This window comes from Oryctolagus cuniculus, chromosome 2 (assembly GCF_051225735.1).
Source record: "Oryctolagus cuniculus isolate XC-2025 breed Fujian yellow rabbit chromosome 2, ASM5122573v1, whole genome shotgun sequence".
NCBI classification, from domain to species: domain Eukaryota; kingdom Metazoa; phylum Chordata; class Mammalia; order Lagomorpha; family Leporidae; genus Oryctolagus; species Oryctolagus cuniculus.
Window position 1 is genome coordinate 198,603,267 of NC_142868.1, and position 17,702 is coordinate 198,620,968.

Below are 17,702 nucleotides of genomic sequence, written 5' to 3' on the forward strand. Positions count from 1 at the left end.
GATGACCTGGGAGAAAGGAAAGGTGCATCCGCCCTCCCAAACTGCAGGAAAAGAGTGCCTTGAGACAGTAACGGAGAACAGACTCCATGTTGGTTATGTTTACAGCTGCTTGGAAATGAACCTCACTGTGGGATTCTATAAACACGTGGGCTGCCCATCTTCACAGTGACGCGCATACCCATTTTCCCGGGAAGGAAGCTCGAGTCCAGGTGGTGTCCTTGCACTGCACAGCCTGCCCTCAGACCCAGGCCTGGCCCCTGGGAAGGCTGAGTTGATCCAAAATGGGGTCACCTTCCTTGCTTTTGACTCATTGCTTCTAGATAGGAGCCAACCCTTCCAGGCCCTCTGTCTGCTCACCATAGAAATCTTAGATCTGGCAGGATGATTGACCTGCTGAAAGTCCGCAAGTTAGATGGTTTGGACTGGATAATGCTGCAGCAGCGATACGCACTCTGGAAACTGAACTGGGAGTTTTGAGTCGGGGTCTTGTCCTGGCCTAGCGCCAAGTAGATGCGTCCTCTCGCTCAGTGCTGGGCAGTGGCGGTGAGCGAGGCGCAGTGAGCCCTGTGGACACCCATGTGTGCTGAGCTGTGGCGATCAGTAGGTAAGGTGGACTGCGTGTGTTTTCACTCACAGTATTTTCAGTGTATGATGGTGCATGATCACCAATGCCATCCTAAGGTGAGGAGCATCTGTGCTTTCCTTTTCCAGGGAGGCGACCCCTGCCTGGCTCCCCCGTGTTTGTGTTTGCATCAGCACAGCTGACCCGGGGCTGGGCACAGTTCAGGGAGTTGCGTACCTTGCACCACGGCTGAGCCCTAAGGAGGAGGGAGGGCTGTGTCCCGGGGGGAGCAAGGTCCTCAGGGGTGCTGGGTCTACAGATGGAGGGCTGGAGCCACGCGTGGGAAGGTTGACTGCTGCTGGTGTCCCCGAGTGAACCAGTGCATGCCCACCTCTCTCCCTGTTCAAACTGGACCAGTAATGATCGCCCTTGGATGTTCACTGTGTGTTGCTGTCCTGCAATTAGACGCACTACCCAGACTGTGACTTGTGGCAGGAGCACACGCTTGCATTCTGGGCTGGCCGCCAGCCGGGTGCCCCCAGAATGCCCTCTGCACATGTCTGCGCTAAGTTCCCTTTCCGATGGGTCTCGTCTTGCTGTGTGGGTGCCCCCTAGCCACCCCTTCTTGCTCTGGAGCTCCCCAGAGCTGATAAAAATGGGGGAGTCTCAGTCCCAAATCAGGGAGGCACTGTGGGAAGGCAGCCTGGGGGCCCCTTTGGCTTCCCCCGTCTCAGGCTGTACCACTGAGGCGAGGAGAAGCTCTTGCGGAGCAAGGTTGTGCAGTGGGCTGTGAGCCAGGGGCGCCGTTCCCGTGTGGATCAGTAGGGAGCTGGGGCAGATTCCAGGCCCGGAACACCAGTGAGGAAGATGCTTCCTGCAGGATGTGAGTTCCCTGGGTCACTGGCCGAAGACAAAGGAGCAGGCCTGTGGTTTGGCAAACACGAAGCCCAGGGACGGCTGAATTCTCTCGCAGGTTCAGCAGATGAAAGGGCCTGTGTCTGATGGCTGAGCGGGAACCAGGCAGGAGCTCCTCCGCGCGCCAGGCAGCAGCTGGCAGCCTCAGAGGCTGTGCGTGCCACGTCCAAACCTCCTGCAGGAGACGCCGTGCGATCTTGTGGACGAGTCTGCTGCTGGGCCGTGCCGGACCACAGCTCTGCTCCTGCCCTGGTTCTCGTGACCCAGCCTCTCCGCCCAGCTGCCCAGTGCTCTGTACTGCCGTCCATGTGCTGGTGTGGGCACCCGAATGACAAGCTGGATCCAGAGTCAGTACAACACACACTAGCTTTGGGACGCTTAAAGGAGAAGATCGCTGTGTGTTCCTTCCATGAAGCGTGGCAGAACAGGAACCTCAGTGCGGGTCTAGCCGTTGCATGGACTTTAGAATTGGAGCAGCGACATTTGGGCTGGAATGATCGGGATAACCTTGGAGAAGAAAGACCCTGTACAGTGCTGACAGGTGGAGAGAACGTGTGTGACGTGAGGGAGGAAGCGCAGGGTCCCTGGGTTGGGGCCACAGCTTGCAGAGCTTGGGGCCTGGGGGTCTCCCATTCATTGCAAGCTCTTGAGCATTTGCCACCGACAGGAAGCCGTGAGGTCCTGGGGGCCTGTGCAGGTGGAGAGGGAATGCTCCCCTCCAGGAGGCCGTGCTGCGAGGGGTGTGCTAATGGTCTGGAGTCCGAGGGGCCCGCGTGGTATCTGGTGCCGAGAGGGTATTTCCTGCGTCGGCAGGCTCCCCAGACAGGGACTTTGAGAACAGTCCAGGTTGGCCAAGCTGTGCTCTCGCTTCTCTCTTGTAGACTCTGTTGCCCACCTGGCTCAGAACATTCCCGAACTGTACTTTGTTTTTAGGCTGTGGCTCCTTGAAGAGATTTGTTATTTTCAGTTTTGGGGAGAGACGCGTAACCCACCTCCTCCAGAGGCTGCTCTTTCTCTGGACGGTTTTATTTATTTTTTTTCTCTGAGATGAGCCTGTCTGATTAGCTTCTCCGGGTTCACAAAAGGCCTTTGTGGGTGGGTCATTTAGCCCCTTGTCTTCAGTTTCACCATCCACAATGCCACGCTGATAATACCTGGCTCAGAGCACAGGGGTGGGGGTCAGGAGGTCATTACTGGGAAAGTGTTTTTAGCCTTTTCAGGAAGAAAGACTGCCTGCAACAAAAGGATCCTTGACTTTGAAGGTGCCTTCCTGTTTCATTGACTTAAACACTCTTTGAAAAGACTTTGAGTGTGTCCTTTCAGGGCCGAAACTTGGAGAGCTTTCTTCCTGCAGGTCCTTGTCTGTAGCTGGAAGGCTGGAGACAGCGGCAGCGGCAGCGGGAAGGGACTTGGTGAGCATTCAGGAATCTGGCGGGGTGCAGAGTAGGAGGAGCAAGTGAAGGAGGGGAGGAGGAAAATGGACTTGGGTTTCTGAATCTTCAGAATTCTGGTCAGGGTGTCCTGTTTCAAAGGGAACTTCTCTTTGCTCCAAGACAGCCTGTAGCTAGCTAGCATCATGGATTCAAATAATTAAATAGGAATGCATGCCCAATAGTGTAGAATAGACATTTGCAAGTACTTTCCAGTGTGTGGAATTATTTGTATTGTTATCGAGTTTGGTCCTTGCCACAGTCCTTTGGTGGTAGGAGGCTTGTTAAACATGCTCCCTCCCCCTTTCCCCCTAAAGGCAGTGCGGAAGGGAAGTTCACAGCCCCCTCCAGCGGCAGACGCCTCTGCCTGTTTCTGCTTCTCCATGTCAAAAGTGGCCCATTCCTGTGAGAGCTTGCAGTTTAGTAATGGGGTGGGCGACCCACCCAGGTGAAAGTTTATTATGCCAAGGCCACAAATATATAAGAGATCTTCAAAAAGTTCATGGAATGTGTACTATGAAAAAACTATGCATGGACACCAACTTTTTTTTTTTTTGCACCCCAATAAACTTATCTTTGGTTTCATTTTCCATGAACTATTTGAAATACACGGTGGAGGAGTGAAACGGACATGTAAGGAGGAATGGGTGGGGTGACTGAGAGACCCTCCCTGCCCCCCTCCATTGCATTACCATGGCAATGCCGCGGGTGTGGCAGCCCACAGAGCATTCCCATGAGAGATCATTGCACTTCGCAACAACTGGACACAGCAGGCTCCTTGACTAGCCCTATCTTCAGTTTGAAAATGGAGGAACACACAGTGAAAGCACTAGCCAAGGTCACACAGTTGGCCGTGGGCCCAGCATTTGTTTCCCAGGCCCTCTGTCCGGTTGTCCGTGTTGACTCTGTTCTGGAGACTTGGGTGTTGCAGGTGGGTTGAGGTGGCAGAGCGTGGCCCGCAGTCAGAGGAAGAGCTGGAGAAAGAGAGTGACCCAGCTTCTTCCTGTGTCCCAGCACAGCCAATGTGTAGGGTGGCAGTGACGGGTGAGAAGCTGCTGTCTCCACTGCTGACAGCCTGCGGGTGCTGTTGGTCTCGGCCTCACTGGTACCGTGAACGTAGAGCCCTGGGCAGACTCGGGATCTGTTCTCAGGTGTGCTGCGGACTGGTCTTGGGCAAGCGGCTGCATTGGTAACCAGCGGGGTGGGCGACGGAGGTCAGGAGCCGCAGCTTTCACATACTCCCTGAGTGACACCTGTCTGCACCCTTGGCCCTGACACGCCTTGCAGCAGGTGAGTCCTGACTGGAATGTGCTGCACCCCTCTCCCCCAAATATAGAATAATTACAGCATAATGGCTGCTGTTCCGTGGGTCTCTTATCTCCAGCAGCCCATCAGCCCTGCCCACTCTGACTGCTTAAAGCTTGCCAACCCAGTGAGAATCCTGAGTGTAGAAAGTTCAATTGTATCCTCAGCTGCTGCCCTTCAACACTCAAGTTAAACTTGAAAGGGGTTTTTTTCTCCAGGAGGAGGAAAAAGTGCCACTGAAAAGACCCATCGCGCTGGCAGATTAGCAGCTGAGGGTGTACCCTGAGAGGCAGTGCCGAGGGGAGGGGAAATGCAATCTGTTATCACTGCAAAGGTGTTTTTCCTAACCCAGGAAGTAGTGCAGCTTGGAATGCAGGAGTAATTTCTCCCTTTTCAATGTGTTTTCCAAGTTTGAGATTTTAAACTAAAATTGAAACCGGCACTTACTTGCAAATGACAGCGCAGGCCTCCTTTAGATTATACTGCATTTATTAAAATTTTATGAGATTTTGTAACGATGCCCAAGGAATAAAAGTTATGCTCGTGATAGCAGACTGAACTATGAGGCTATTTCTAAATAGCATTTTCAGCATATTAATTGTTGCTTAGATAACAGCCCTATCTCTTCGGGGCCTCTGTTTGGGTTTAACACCAGAGCCAGCAAATTAATATAGTCATTATACAGCTGAAAGCTGTATCTCTTACCAGTTCATTATTGTTCAAATCAAAATCCGCACTTTTCCGGATCTCCCTGGGGTTATGAACTAGATAGGGAAGCTTTATCGCTCCTCAAAGTAATCTCTCGTGGTTCCGTCTTCTGTGTTGAGAGGAACAGCCTGCCGCGTGACGTTCATTTCCATGTAAGCAGGTCCTGTGCTGAGGGCTGGCAGAGTCCGTCCTCCAGCCCAGGGCCTGCCTCCGCGCCTTCCCCCAATCTCAAGTAGTGAAAATGACCCAGTTTCATTTTTAATCAAAACACTGAGCTGTCTCTGAATTTTCAGATAATGGCTGCCCCAAACTGGGTGTCATCTTGCAAACTAGGGTTCTGCTAGGAGAGCTGTTCTGAAGGGCAGGTGCAGCTGACTAACCCCAGCCCTCTCCCTAACTCTTAACTCTAGCCTAACCCTGCCCCTGCCCTAGCCCTAACACTTCTCTCTTTACGGCGTGCACGTCCAGTGATCTGTCATCAGAGGGAGCTTTGGAAGTTATAGAAGATACCGAATTCCAGTTTTGGATAGAATAGTGGGCTTTAAACCAAGTGCATCTTTCCCATGCCGGATAACCAGTTTTACCCTTATTCTGATTTTCAGTTTTTAATGAGTTTGACTCAACAACATTTTATCTGAACAAATCATATTGGGAACTTGAGGTCAAACCCATAATATTCTTGTTCTTTGGAGCAGTGGGCAGGGTCAGGAGGGAGAGTCTGAGTTCAGGCAGGGTGCTTTCCACCCAGATTGCTGAGTGACATCCCCTGTTGCCACCAGCCTGCACCACTTCCATTTCTGCCTGATGCTCCCCAAGGCTTTAGTGAGACTTGAACATGAAGGCGCTGAGTAGAAGAACCACAGCCAGTGCCTGTTTTGCAAGGAGCCTCTTTCCCTGGAGTTTTCCAGTAGCCAGGGGGCCCAGGGAGAGTTTTGGAGCTTTCTCCAGATGACCACTGCAGTCTCCCAACCCAGTAAGGGGCAGCCTGGGGTTCCAGGGCATGAGCTGCTGGCTCTGAGGTAGAGAGCCTCGCCTTTGTCTGTTTTGCGGGCAGAATCTTCACACCTTCCTGGAGCTGGTGTGTGGCTTTCTGAGCTGTGAACATGCAATGCTCACACGCCCACTCTAGGACACCGCCTGTGTGGCGCCGTGGGCTTGACGGCCAGATCAGCTCGCCCTGGCTGAAGTGAAAATCCAGTGTGCTCTGGGCTGAGGCCTCGCTACGCTGCCACTCTGAAGCCCTGGTTGCTTGTGGAGGCCATCCATGAACAATCTTTTGACACGAAGCATTATTCGAGGTATTAGTAGTTCCTTTTCTGGAAAGACCATGGTATGAAGATACTTTCCAAAAAATCTATTCCTCTGCTGTGGACTGTGTAAATGCCAGCCCTGGGGATAAGCTCTGATGACTTACCCAGTCTAACTTGAGTCATTTTCAAGTTTTTCCAAACAACAAAGCATTCTTTTTAAGAAGAAACAGATTGAGTTCGGCAACCCAAGTTGGTGCCTCTGTGCCCGGCCTCCACTGGATAATTCTCTGTAAATTCAAATATTTATAACTTCTCTTCACTTACTGCCCTAAGTTGCAAGGAATGAAATTCTTGGTTTTTTCCAACAGTGTGGCCTCTCATTGTCAGTTTATAATGGCTCATGGGCTGTGTGGGGATAATGACTTGGAGAAGAGTTTATACTGATGCGTGCTTCTGGCTTGCACGTCCACTCAGGGCGTTGGAGGACAGCCAAGCACATTTTTCTGCTGTGTGTTTTGTAAGAAAGAAGGTTCTTCTCCAGAGATCTGCTCTGATGGGTGCTATTATTTTTATTTACGCATGGAATAATAGTCTACTACCGGGAAGGCCCAGCAAGATGCATATGGTGTAGGTAGAATGCAGATCTGGACTAAACTCACTTTAAAGTCAGATTGAGTGCTTGCTTTATGAACTGGCCTGGAATGTGCCTTATTGAATGCTTATTTTCTAAAAGTACATTTCCTTAGTTTACTGGGGGCAGAAATCAGGGTACCATGCAAGATCCGAGAATCATGGACACGGGTTAGGGGGCTCTTGCACACGGAGGGGGTAAGCAGGAGTTGGAGGGTGGGACCCAGGCCTTTCTGCTCTCGTGCCACCACTGTTCCAAGACCAGCTTGCACACACTTAGTGGGCCTCTCTTTTCCCTTCTTGTCGACAGCAGGGAATGGGGGACATTTTATGCAAATAAACCCTTTAAAGAAATAACTTGCTGGCTTCCTTAGACTAAGACTTAATTTCTTCGGCCATCAAATATGAATGATAATTAGTCCTCCTAGAGTTGTTGTGAGATTTACTTATAAAGAGTCTAAAACTGTCATTCTCCACCCTCCTCTTCCTCATCACCATCGACAACATTATCATTACCAACAAAAACATCACAGTCGTCATCAATATTATCACGTCCTCACCATCCTCGCCATCCCCAACATCATCGTCACCACCATCATCATCATCGTGTAGGCTCTGGGGGTTTTCACCAGAAGCTGCACAAATCCAGAACTCCTGGATCTGTGGACTCCTGGGGCAGAATGCTTCCAGTCCTTGCTGGCTTTGTGCTTCAGGAGAGCCCACTTAAACTCTGTCAACCTGTTTCTTCACCCATGAGTGGAGACAACTAGCTCCTGGCTCATCAGTTGTTGGAGCATTTGATGATTTACCACATAGAGTCCTGGTGAGTGTGGGTTAGCCTCTGTGGTTGTTGCTGCCACTTACATCACACTGGAGCCATCTTGTCATTCCCATTCTGTGGCTCCACTTACGTCACATTGGAGCCATCCTGTCACCCCCACTCCGTCTGTGGCTCCACTTACGTCACACTGGAGCCATCCCGTCACCCCCACTCTGAGGCTCCACTTACGTCACACTGGAGCCATCCCGTCACCCCCACTCCGTCTGTGGCTCCACTTGCATCACATTGGAGCCATCCTGTCACCCTCATTCCGTCTGTGACTCCACTTACGTCACACTGGAGCCATCCCGTCACCCCCACTCCGTCTGTGGCTCCACTTACATCACACTGGAGCCATCTCGTCACCCCCACTCCGTCTGTGGCTCCACTTACATCACACTGGAGCCATCTCGTCACCCCCACTCCGTCTGTGGCTCCACTTGCGTCACACTGGAGCCATCCCGTCACCCCCACTCCGTCTGTGGCTCCACTTACGTCACACTGGAGCCATCCCGTCACCCCCACTCTGTCTGTGGCTCCACTTGCATCACATTGGAGCCATCCCGTCACCCTCATTCCGTCTGTGACTCCACTTATGTCACACTGGAGCCATCCCGTCACCCCCACTCCGTCTGTGGCTCCACTTACATCACACTGGAGCCATCTCGTCACCCCCACTCCGTCTGTGGCTCCACTTACGTCACACTGGAGCCATCCCGTCACCCCCACTCCGTCTGTGGCTCCACTTGCATCACATTGGAGCCATCCCGTCACCCCCACTCTGTCTGTGGCTCCTACTCGCGTTCATGCCTGAGCATTTTGTACCAAGCGCGTTGCCTCATTGATTTCATGCTGGAGTCCGCGTTGCAGCCGCACCTTCGCACTGCCTGAAAAGTCGCACATGGCAGTGGAGCTCGGATGGGATGAAGATGCATCCTGTCTATCAGTATTCGCTAACCGTCCTGCTGAGCAGTGTCCCTGCAGTGGTTCCACATCCTCCTGAATTTCAGAGTGACAGCTGGCGTCTGGGTTTAGCATCATGACTGACCATCCAGCCTGGTGAAATGCGTCTTGTTCCTGTAGTTATGCCCGAGAGTGAAGAGTTGAGACCCACTGGAGAAAGGCGGCAGAGAGGACAGCTGCTCCAGTAGCGGCCTCGGATGCAGTGGATCCACGTTGATCACCTGCTTCACAGGGAGAGCCTTCTGGGTGTCTGTGGATCGCCCGATGGGATGGATTGAGCGTTGCAGCCCTCAGAGCCTTGTAGCCCTGATCTTAAGGGATCTTGCGTGTGGCACAGAGTTGGTGCTTACTGATGGTTCCCGAGCAGACACTGCGTAGTCAGACCAGAGCGTTGTTCCAGGGGTTCGTTTCAGGAGTCGGTCTGACTTCCTGGGCTTTTTCCAAACCACAGTCGGGATGAGCCCAGGGCCTCTCGCCTCTCTTTCTCCATCTCCATGAGTCCCTGACCAAGAAGGCGGGCAGCCTGGCTCCCGTTCCTGGCTCTGCGCCCCTGTCTTGCTGCCTGGCAGCTCATTGGCCTTCACGCCCGCCCTTTTCCCTGAGGAAGACTCCTGCTGTGTGTGCAGACCTCATGGGAGCGTGGGCAGGGCTTCAGGGGTGAGCACGACTCTCTGGGTTATAATAGGATGCTGCCAGCCACGCGGAAGCCCGGGATGAAAGATGCTACTTGAAAGAGCATTGTTACTGCATTTTGTTAAAAATATGGATCAAAGGCTGATGATACAGTAAGTGGAAAATGTTAATTATTGTTATAATATCATAACAAAGCAAATGCCATGATGCTAGATCCCATGAGAAAACCTATTATAATAAGCAGTGTGAAATGTACATATTACAAAGATACTTGGCAAGGAGGCAGATCTGGTTTTCAAACCTCACGAACAATTAAGTGGGATAAAGAATAACTTTTAATGCTATGAAAAATATCAGTGTCTTGACATCTCTTTAACATAAAAATAAGAAGCTGCCTTTTTTTCCCATAGAAAAAGCACAGAGATATTTATGGAGTCCCAAGATATAGAATAAAAAACAATATGCTTCTTAACAGTGACCTCTAAATAGCTCTCTTTATGATAGATGAATGTAGCCGGGGAGGGGATTTTCTAAGTTGATAACAGAGCGATGAGCAACTTCACATGAGTTCCTGTTGCACTGCTGGTGTCCCTGTGCTGCCCTGAGCACGTGTCCTCTTTGGTGACCTTATGGAGAGGACCCTTGCAGGCATGGATGAGCAATGCCAGCTTTCTGGGCTCAAGCCGTGGACACCTTGTCAGATGAAGAAAGCGCAGTCCATCATGCTACTGGCCAGGACGGGGAGGAGGTGAAGGCAGAGAAGGCACAGGGAGGCGGGCTTAGAAAGAGATCCTTATCCGAGGGAGAATCCTTCCTCCATCCTCCTCCTGTGGGAGTGCATGAGCCCTGGGAGCAGGCCAACCTTGCGGGCAGGATATTGGGAGAAGTGAATAACCGGCTTTCAGGGAGAGCAAAAGCACCTGTTAGCACTGGGGCGTGTTTCAGCCTTGGTGGGGGAAGGGAGCAGGGAGGAGGACGGCCCGCCCCGAGTGCATTGCAGGAGACCGTGTGCCGGGCTGAGAGGGTGCTGGCCAGACGCTGGAGTTAAGTTCCTGGCTCCGTCTCCATGTGTGTCTGGGGCCTTGGCGTAGTCCTGCATACCTGCTGCCCACTCATTCCACACTGACTCTGGTTTCTCCCCTCCTCTTCTCTACCCTCCCCCATACCCTAACTTTAAAAATACAGCTGTTGGCAGAAACCCACGAGGGTGGGCTGCTGCGTGGGAGTTCTCTTGAGTGAAGGGGAGAAGATAGCAAATCCAGTGTCCAGAAAGCACTTGGCTGGGTTGAGTGTGAACGTGAAGAAAGCGAGGCTTTGGCAATAGGAAGTAACGCCGGGAAGACTTGCCGTGGCGCTGCACGGAAACCACTGCCTCTGTGCCGTGAACTTGCAGGGCACCAAGGGCACCAGCCTCCCCGGACCCTGGTGTCTGCAAGAAGCCTCAGCCACGCGCGTGAACACTCCTGCTGGGCTTGGAGGGCGCGTGCCCCCCTCATCCTTCCCAGGACACAGTCGTTGCTTTTCCAGCCCCTGAGTGACACCCTCCGTGCTCTGGTGGTGAGCAGGCAGAAGAGCCCTCGAGGGGTGCCGCGGGGTGGCTGGCAGGGGCTTCCCCTCCATGGCGCTTCTCTCCTGACCCCACCCACATCCTGTCCCAGGAAAGCAGCCCAGAGTGGCAAATAGCAGACGGCAAGAGCCGCCGAAATGTCTGCCTCGCCCTGCGGCTGGCAGCTCTCTGCCTGCCGGCGCCTGGGCCCCTGCTGTAAACACTGGGGACTTCCCCGGGGATGATTCAGGGTTTTGATCTTAGGGTGTGACATTCATTTTGCCACCAACGCCGTGTGTGAAAGGGCTTCTGCCTCGTGCCAGGCAGGAGGGAGATAAAGGGAGACGGCCCCTGCCCTTAGCCCACCGGAGGCCCAGCGGGAGCTCCTGCCCTGGGAAGTCACTCGTGGAAGACTCCAGGCTGGAAAACGCGGCCGGAGCGCCTGAGTTTCCAGGGAGGGGTGTCCCTTGGTGTCAGTCCCATAAAGGAGAAAGCGAGCTCTCGTGGGCCTGGGCAGGTGCGCGGGGAGCTTGGCAGGAGGCTCTGAGCGGCCGTGCCTCGCCGAGGGCGGGGCCTGAGTGGCTGGGGATTGGCAGGACCATCGTTGGGCTCCAGTCGGGCCTGGCAGTGAGCATTGCAGGCTGAACGGGCACCCCCCAGACCCCCACATGGAGTCCTAGCCCCCAGGACTGTGGAATGCGACTGCATTAGGAGGGACATCTTTCTGCAGGGGTCATCCGGTTAAAATGAGGTCATTAAGTTGGGCCCTAGTCCAGTAGGACCTGTGTCCTATGACAAGGGGACATGGGACTCAGAGACACAGGGAGAGAAGACACTGCAAGCCCAGGACAGGCCTGGAATAGTTCCCTCCTCGTGGTGCCTGGAACCCTGATCTCCCTCATCTCAGATCTGGCCTCCAGAAGTGTGGTCCTGCGTTTCTCATGTGTGACCACCCCGTGTGGGTCAGAGCAGCCTCAGGACACTGGCACCACAGGCGAGGCAGGTTGTGCCTCCTGTCCCTTAATGTGCATCTGTCTGCAGTGGGTATCAGGTGAGATGCAGCTTTGGAGCTGGCTGGGCCAGGACTCTGTGGTTAGTGGCCACCAGCTGATGTCTGTCTGGAAGCCGCGCTTTGAGGAGCACAGCCTTCGACCCGGGGTTCTGCAACCAAGCTTCACGTGAGAGTCTCCTGGGAGCTCTCTAAGGCTACGTGTGCCTTGGCTCTGTCCTCAGGTGATGGTGAAACCTTGGCTGGGGCTAGGCCTCGACGGGGCTTTTGCCCTGGGGGCGTCAGAAAAGGGGGTTAGAAGAGTCCAGCGGGCCGTGTAGGCTGTGTCCCCTCTGGACACGTGTGTGTCCCCTCTGGCCGTGTGGCTGGACAGATGCAGACACGTAGCTCTGTCCAGGTTTCCTGCCTCCCTGGAGGGAAGGACACAGCAAACCTCATCAACAGGGGAGACGGGGCTCTAAGGAAATGGACTGGGACCCCAGCAGCCCAGGAAGGGAGCAGGGGAGCCACACCCCCAGACACAGGCCCACCAAAAGGCCCAGGCCTGTTGGGATGATAGAATTGCCCCTGTCCCATGGACAGGCCACCAGTCTCTCCTCAGTGGGAGAAGTTGAACGATATGTGAGACACAGATTCCCTCTGAGGGGCAACCCAGAGAGAAGCCCCGTGGCCCAGGAGACACCAGTAAGGGCTGGGACACCTGGCCAGATGCTGGCCACCTGCCAGGCGAACTTACAGACCCCGGGGTCTGTCCTGGTCATGTTCTTCTCACCGCAGTGCCAGGGGCGTCCCCAGCTGACTGTGTCTTGCAAACAGTCATGGCAAGGATACCAGCAAGGCACCCATCCCAGGCATTTCAACAACAAGAGGTCCTCTGACACATGCCCACCGTGTTCTAGACACACGACAGCATCTGGGGGCCTCACCTGTCATGATGATGTGTACAGTGTTAGGCCAGGGTTAGGAAGGAGGAGTCCCATGGAGGGGAGACTTTGGAGCTGAGCTGGAAAGCGGATCCCCTGTGGCTGATGCATCTTCTTCCTCCCTTGCCACGTGCTGAGCTGCCTTCGCAGAAGCCTCGGCCATAGCAGGCAGGCCGTCCTATGGTGTGGTGGAAATCACAGAACCCAGAGCCATCTGCACTGTCTCTGATGCGTGGGCAAGAGGGTCTGTGCATAGGGCAGCCAAGGGCCACAGGGGACCAGGCTGTGTCTCCAGCGCTCGCATGTTCTAAGAAAGCAGTGGAGAATGTGGTGTTGGAGAGGGAGGGGCCGTGTCTCCAGTGTGGCTGCAGGTGAATTGACTTCTTACAACACTGCATTGAGTAGAATTAAGAGTTCAGATCTGGGGCCGGCGCTGTTGCACAGTGGGTTAACGCCCTGGCCTGAAGCGCTGGCATGCTATATGGACTCCAGTTCTAGACCTGGCCGCTCCACTTCCAATCCAGCTCTCTCGTATGGCCTGGGAAAGCAGTACAAGATAGCCCAAGACCTTGGGCCCCTGCACCCGCATGGGAGACCCGGAAGAAGCTCCTGGCTTCAGATTGGTGCAGTTCTAGCCATTGCGGCCAATTGGGGAGTGAACCATTGGATGGAAGACCTCTCTCTCTCTCTCTCTCTGCCTCTGCCTCTGCTCTCTTTGTGTAACTCTGACTTTCAACAAAAATAAATAAATCTTTTTTTAAAGAGTTCGGATCTTTTTGGGGAGGAAGACTCCATAGAAAGTTATTGGGCCCCTTGTCACAAGGGGGTGGGCCCAGGTCTCTGGGCAAAAGTTAGCCCCTATATAACTGTAGTTAGCTTTTAGGGTTTCTCAGTAAAAAACGATATGAGTGGGGAGGAAATCTGTTGAAGTGAAAGGGACACTATGAGAAACAGTGACTTGATCAGCCCTTGTCCTGACTGTTGATAAACAACTTAATATTTTATCCCTTTTTGTATTTTTTTGTTCTAGTTAATACTATTGATTGAACTCTGTAATCAACATACATTTATTCTTAGGTGTTGAAATTTAACTGAAAAGTGATCCCTGTTAAATACAAGAGTGGGAATAAGAGAGGGAGGAGATGTACAATTTGGGACATGCTTAAGCTGACTTGCCCCAAATGGTAGACTTAGAAACGTGCCAGGGGATTCCAATACAATCCCATCAAGGTGGCATGTACCAATGCCATCTCACTAGTCCAAGTGATCAATTTCAGTTCACAATTGATCACACTGATAGGTCTAAGAGTCAAAGGGATCACACAAACAAGACTAGTGTCTGCGAATGCTAGCTGATAGGATCAAAAAGGGAGAGAACGATCCAACATGGGAAGTGAGATACACAGCAGACTCATAGAATGGCAGATGTCCTAAACAGCACTCTGGCCTCAGAATCAGCCCTTAAGGCATTCGGATATGGCTGAAGAGCCCATGAGAGTATTTTAGGCATGGAAAGCCAAGACACTCTGACAAAAAAAAAAAAAAAAAAAAAAAAAAAAACCCTAAATGAAAGATCTCCGCGAGTGAGATCCCAGTAGAAAGAACGGGCCATCAAAGAAGGAGGTACCTTTCTCTGAAGAGAGGAGAGAACTTCCACTTGGACTATGACCTTGTCTGAATAAGATCTGAGTCGGCGAACTCTAAAGGCTTCCATAGCCTTGGCAACTCATGACTAGAGCCTAGGGAGATTTCTGATGCCATAAATGAGAGTGTCAAATTGTTAAGTCAACAACAGGAGTCACTGTATACTTACTCCTTATGTGGGATCTCTGTCCTTAATGTGTTGTCCAATGTGAATTAATGCTATAAATAGTACTCAAACAGTATTTTACACTTTATGGGTGCAAGCTGATGAAATCTTTACTTAATATATACTAAACTGATCTTCTGTATATAAAGATAATTGAAAATGAATCTTGATGTGAATGGAATGGGAGAGGGAGTGGGAGATGGGAGGGTTGTGGGTGGGAGGGAAGTTATTGGGGGGGAAGCCGTTGTAATCCATAAACTGTACTTTGGAAAATTATATTTACTAAATAAAAGTTTTAAAAAAATGGTAAGAGTGGGGAAAAAGAAGACCCCACGATAGTGTTTTCTCATCACTGATCAAGCACTGATGGTCCCGAGGGGGCAGGAGGTGAAGACAGCCGCAGGCTGGGGCGCTGGTCCAGGAGGAGCCCAGGACTCGGGGCTCAGGTGTCCGGTGCTCCAGCCTCCACCCAGGGCAGCACTGCACTGATGCTCCTGCTGGATCTTGTCCGACGGGTTCGCTGCTGCCTTCCCCATCACGCAGCGGCTTCCCGAGGCAGGGACCCCCCCTGGCTGCCAGGCGCTGTCAGTTCTGAGGGTCGAAGGAGAAGGCGCCAAGCCCAGGGCAGAAGGGAGCTGGGGAGTCAGAGCAGAGGCCTGAGGGGCTACACTTCCGGTGGGGGGAGGTGCCATTCTAAAGTGAGCGTCAGTTTTCCCAGGGCAGACTGTGTCCACATCAAGGGTGAGCTGGCTGGGGCCACCCCACGCACAGCTATGTTAGCTTCTAGGGGGTTCTCGGCAAGACCCCCAAGACCCTCCTCCTGACTTGAAAATGGATTTCAGTGGGCGTGTGTTTAAGGTATGTAGGTGTGATGAGTGTTGCTCATGCTGCCAGGCGCCAGGTGCAGTGTCGGGTGCCAGGGCAGACAGCAGTACTGGGTCTGGTTTGAACAAACCCTGAAATGCTAGAAGGTACCACCTGCCGTTTTGGAGCTCGGGTCAGAGGAGCCAGCACCCTCTGGGCTGAGTGTGAGCAGGAAACACAAAGGGACCACTTCTTTTGGGCTTATTGAGTTCTTGTTCCCCTTGAGTCTGTGTAAACGTATGACACTTCTGGGTGCCCTAAGTTCATTTGCCTCAATCTCTGAGGATGCAAAAATTCATCTTTCTTTGTTTTAAAAATTATTTTATTTTTACAATTTTTTAAAAGATTTATTTATTTATTTGAGAGGTAGAGTTACAGGAGAGGGAGCGGCAGGGAGAGATCTTCCATCTGCTGGTTCACTCCCTAAGTAGCTGCAACAGCGGAGCTGGGCTGATCGGAAGCCGGGAGCCAGGAGCTTCTTCTGAGTCTCCTGTGTGGGTGCAGGGCCCCAAGAACTGAGGCCACCCTCTGCTGCTTTCCCAGGCCAGTAGCAGGGAGCTGGACCAGAAGTGGAGCAGCCAGGGCTTGAACCAGTGCCTATATGGGATGCCTAAAGTTCTGATCAACATGTAACACTCGCACACTGGTCTGGTGTCTAATGCGGTATTTCAGCACGTGTACACGAGGTGGGAGAGCCAGCCTCTCTCCTGTCTCCCTGTGCTGGAGCCTGCTGGGTCCTCTGCTGCAGCTCCCCCCACAGGCACCAGGTGTTACTGCGAGCTCAGCCACTGCACTGTGCTTGCGGCACTGGGGCTAGAACTTCCGCCTGACTGCGCTGTGGCACCTGCGGTCCTCCTCCCTCCTCCTGCCAGCTCCTAGAACTCCCTTTCCAAAGTTCAGATCAGCCGTCTTTTAAACTTCCACAGCAGAGACAACATGTGATGTCTGTCTTTCTGTGCTAGACCAGTTTCACTTAACATAATGACCTCCAATCCCGTGCACTTTGCTGAGAATGTCAGAATTTACCTCCACGGCAGAATAATACTCCCTTGTGTAGACAGACCACATTTTGTTTATCCATTCATCATGATACATTGATTCCGTATCTCAGCTATTGTGATAAATTTATCTTCCGGCAAACTTAACTTTGATTTCTGTCTACTATTTCAGTAGCCAAGAAAGTTCAACTCCAAAAATCTACTTCTCTAAACATTTTCCTTACAGTTGCATTGGGCAGACAAATCATGGCGCAGTTTTCAGGGGTGTGTCTTGTACAGTGAAGACTATAACATACGCATTTTCTATGAGCCTAATGAGGTCACAGTGGGTAAAGGTGGGGACCAGGTTTAGGGTAGATTTGATCCTGTTATTTGTCTCGGTGAGTGGGGTCTCTGGCAAAGCTTACAAGTGCTTTCTGCGGGATTCAGACCTGAAGCTTAGTGGGGAAGCGTTACGTGAGAATTATTGTGTATTCTAGAAGCCAGCTCACGGCGGGAACAGCTGACATCACCCTTCAGCCTGTGTTGGCCACTGCCCAGCACAGGGCCGGTCTGGACGTGGGTGGCCAGCAACAACGTGCCGGGCAGCACTGTGCTCGGGGCCTCCAGAGGCACCCTGCTGCTGGGTTCTCCCTGTGGAGCTGCCAGGGGTGAAGACCTGGGCGCTGTGAGATCAGCTCTGGGGCAGGAGCAGTCCTGCAGCTGATCCAAACCAGGGACTGTGACAAGGGACGGTGTTGGGCACATACCCACCCCCCCTGTGGTGCCTGGGGCAGGATCTGGCAGCAGGTGGGGGCCAGTCCCTGCTTTCCCTAAAGCACCCCGGAGAGCAGATTGGGGCTTGAGTGGGAGGCCATCCAGTGACTTCAGATAAGGAAAACATCTCACCCTTCCTTTCTGAAACTGACACGCTCCTGGCTGGGCAGTCTTTTTTTTTTTTTTTTTAGTTTCTTTAAGGAAATGTCACTGATGCATCCTGAAGCTAAATGTGGAAACTCTAGAAAGAGAAAATCAATGATCAGATCTTTCTCTTGTTCTTTCTTTTCTCTTTTTAAAATAAAGCTAGAGAAAAGTACACACTGGAAAATTTCTTGTAACTGACACTGACTTACCGGAAGCCAGGAACTTCCAAAATAAACAGATATACTCATCTAGTCCTCTGTTGAGTAATTCTTGATTCAACTGATTTGAGTGTAGGTAGGCATCCAGTGAAATACAATCTTTGCTGTACAAATAAGCTGGGGCATTTATGGATGACATAAAAGACAGTTTATCCGGGAATCAAGCAAGCATTGGCTGTGTGGAAGAGGTGTTTTTTTTTTTTTTTTTTTTTTTT